Below are 3747 nucleotides of genomic sequence, written 5' to 3'. Positions count from 1 at the left end.
TATTTTTGACTTATCTGTTGATTTTCGATCTCGCGCCATTTTTTTCCACTTTTGACAACAAGAGGGATATGATATTTTCATCTCTTGGTCAACATAAAATGAGGATTCCACGAACAAGTTGATTTTCTGATTGCAATCTGACTAATATAGTGGTAACCCTTGACAAATTTTAATTGTAAATATGTATTATACAACAAACTCCCAAGTGAAAAATATTTCCAATAAATAAACTTTTCTGTGCACAGAGTCACGTACCTCGAAGGTACATTCAAATCATTCAAATATTACTTCATGACAAGTGGAACAACAACATTGATTACAAAATAATATCAACTTTTCTAAAAGCAAAATTATATTACAAGCACCACAATAAAAAGAAAAATATGCATACTACTTATTCAACAATAGCCATATTGCTATAACTAAATAAGAGAAGATTTAAGAATCAATACTACAAGTTCAACACCTTTACTCTCATAGGGAATACTCCTCGAAGAATTTCAAATTCGCTGCATCCTCTGTGAAAGCATTAAGCGATCTTGGTATTGGAGGTAGGCTCACTTCCAAACCGCCCTCCAAAATTTGTACCGCTTGACGCATAGTTGGACGGTTGTGTTCTTCATCTTGAATGCACCAACAAGCAATTCTACACACTCTCTCAAGCTCTTCTAAATTAGCATTTCCATTCAAATCAGGATCCAGTATTGCGAGCATATTTCCTTCGTGTAATTCTACAGCAGCTAGCAGAGGGAAGAAAGCAACATTTTTTCCGTCTAGGTGCTCTGAATTTCTTCTTCTTGATATGAGTTCAAAAAGAACCATGCCATAGCTGTAAACATCTGTTTTTGCGCTAATTGGAACTCCAGATATCCATTCTGGAGCAAGATATCCAATTGTCCCTCTTAGAGTGGTCAAAACCTTACTGAATTCTCTCCCAACAAGCTTCGCCATGCCAAAATCGGCTACCTTTGGAACATAGAGTTCATCCAGCAAGATATTCTCAGGCTTAACATCACAATGTATTATACAATCTCTACAACTCTCATGGAGGTATGCCAATCCCCGTGCTACTCCGAGCGCAATTTGATATCGTATATTCCAATTCAAAATAGTAGATTTTTCTCGGAATAATAACTTATCTAGTGAACCATTCTTCATGTAATCATAAACCAGTAGCCTTTTGTCCCCCTCACAGCAAAACCCCCTCAATCGAACTAGATTTGCATGTTGAACAATACCAATTGTGCTCACTTCATTTCGGAATTGTTTTTCCCCTAATTGGAGAATCCCATCCAGCCTTTTCACGGCAACAGAAAAAGAATTTGGTAATGTTCCTTTAAACACTGAACCAAAACCGCCCCCACCAATCCTTTCTGAAAAATTATTTGTTATTCTTCGCAGATCACCATATCTAAATGCAACCAAGCCACTTTCTGATCCACTAGTGGCTACAATAAACCTTCTCCTTCGGTATCTCCTGACCAATAAAAGAACAAGAACCGCGCAAGCTAGAAAACTTGAGAGAGATCCAAAGATAACCCAAATTATCTCCTTTTTTATGTGACTTGGCTTCTTGAACTCAGATGCTGACAAACGAAGAAATAGTGTGTCTCTAGTTGACCCATCTGTTTCTTGATACAGATTAAGCAAACTATCATACCAAATCGAGCAATTATTACTACTATATGCATATGCTTTGCAAGAACAATTTTGTAGACATGCTCTTTCACAATCTTTTACACTAGCATTGTTAAACATATGTGGATTCTCTGGTAGGCTTACGCCTGATATTTCAAAGAATTTGTCGTTATCTTCATTTGGTGACGAACCATTTGTCAGCTCACATTGGAGGGGAGAGTTCCTTTGGCAACCTTCACTTGAATAACCAAGCTCCCAATCTATGGAATTTACTTCTTTAAAACCTTTCACACAACTGCAATATGGTAAGCTTTTTGCATCACAATACCCGAAAGGACCGCACGAGGCATATACATCACATTGTGATTCTGGTTGAATCCAAAAACTAAACCATTCTTGTGATTTCTCCAGCCATGTCTGGACCATTATTTGCCCCGATAAATCCAACACAAATCTCGCAATTATACTGTCATCTTTCAATGAGTATGTGAAATAGCTCTCATTTTCATTTGAGACATACCCAAAACTATAATATGGGGAACTTGTATTTGTATATGGTAAGTTACTAAATATTTTTCCATTATACTCTCCGCTTGTCCAGTAATATTTCGATTTGTTCCAGGAAAGTAAATATTGACTAGAACCATTTGGGTCTAACTCGAGCGAGAATGTCCCTTCTGCCGGGTCATTAGGATTTTTCCATGAAACTAAGCTCTGTTGGCCCAATGCTTTGTTTCTCCCAAGTTTACCACCAGGCAACCATGTATTGGTCGGGTGATCCATGCTTTGCCATAAGTTTGTGGCAGTTTGATTGGAACTATATTTTAACACAAGGTTCCCAGTATCTAACAATGTACAAATTGTGAAGTTTGAGCTTAGAGAGGTCACATTTGTAGACCAAATATGGGTCTTGTTATGATCCAAAAGAGCCATATTTCCGTTGGGTAAAATTCTTAGCTCACTAGTATTTGGGTCTGAGATTGGTGCATTTCTGTTTGCAATCCAAACAGGAGTTTGGGGCACCTTCTTGTACCAAATACCAATGTAGTAATTTGGAGACATTGAATTGTTACCTAAGTGGAAGAAACCGAGCTCAAACTTTCCACCTTCAGAGCTTATAGTCTTGTTTCCTGAGAGAGATTTGTTGAAGGAGATGTGATCGGAAGCAAACGAGATAGATGGTATGTTAAGGCAGAGGAAGAAGAGAAAGTGAAGGAAGCTGTAAGATTTGGGAGAAGCCATGGCTAATGAAAGAAAAAATTATACAATTTGAATTTTTTTGGGTTACACAACTTTTTGTAGGAGGAAACTGACTTGACAGCCATAATAAAGGAAAAACATGCATATGTTGAATGCTTGTTTTTGTACTTTATTGTGATTAAAAGGAACTGACTGGTCTCTGTCATTTTGCCATTAATCTGACGTTCCTTCCCTATTGCCTGTAAAAATTTCTTTGTTTTTGACTTTCTCGTACCTAAAGTTGGAATTCCACGGTAAAAAAAAAACAATTTTTCTCATCGTGACTTTATTATTTTGTTTAGTTTTACAAGTCGTTAGAGACTTAGGTTGTCACTATTAGGGTCAATATGATTCTAACAAAATATGAACGTTTCTGAGAAATATACATACATACCATAAAGTTGGAATTCCACCGATGTTTTGAATAGGAACAAATGGAAGGTCTATGATTTAGAATAATTAGCATTCAGAATTTACAACAATTGTCGTTGTGGGACAGACTAAAGTAGCCTTTCGTTATATTTAAACAGAGTAAATCTCAGCCATCTGATTTACTTAATTATGCTCTTTCGCAAGAAGGATCCATGTGGTTTTAAGAGGGACAATCATGCATGTACCTGTTGCAACAAGCCGCGAAGCCGGTGTCACGTGTTAAATTATTGGGGATGCATTTCTGAGGCATTTGGATCATCATTTTAATTGGTTGGATTGATACAAGGTTTATAAGTACATCAGCTGACTGCGTGTAGCCTGCAGGGACCACAGGCCAGCGCGTTTATAGCATGCCAGCCGTTTTCTATTGCCTGTTTTCTATGTTTTCTTGACTCCTCTCTTATATGACATGCTACTCAATAAATAAATAGTCTTCTC

At 37.2% G+C, this 3747-nt stretch overlaps 1 pseudogene across 1 annotated transcript; it reads right to left on the bottom strand.

The window, feature by feature from the left end:
• Positions 1–292: 292 nt before the first annotated feature.
• On the bottom strand, positions 293–2944 carry LOC144575543 (G-type lectin S-receptor-like serine/threonine-protein kinase At2g19130 pseudogene; annotated as a pseudogene). The gene has a single exon (XR_013518467.1). The product of XR_013518467.1 is annotated as a G-type lectin S-receptor-like serine/threonine-protein kinase At2g19130 pseudogene (transcript).
• Between the last annotated feature and the right edge of the window lie 803 nt (positions 2945–3747).

The sequence above is a fragment of the Carex rostrata genome, chromosome 24 (assembly GCF_964058835.1).
Source record: "Carex rostrata chromosome 24, lpCarRost1.2, whole genome shotgun sequence".
In the NCBI taxonomy this organism is placed as follows: Eukaryota; Viridiplantae; Streptophyta; class Magnoliopsida; order Poales; family Cyperaceae; genus Carex; species Carex rostrata.
The sequence above is the reverse complement of the archived record's forward strand: the minus strand, read 5'-3'. Positions and strand labels throughout refer to the sequence as shown.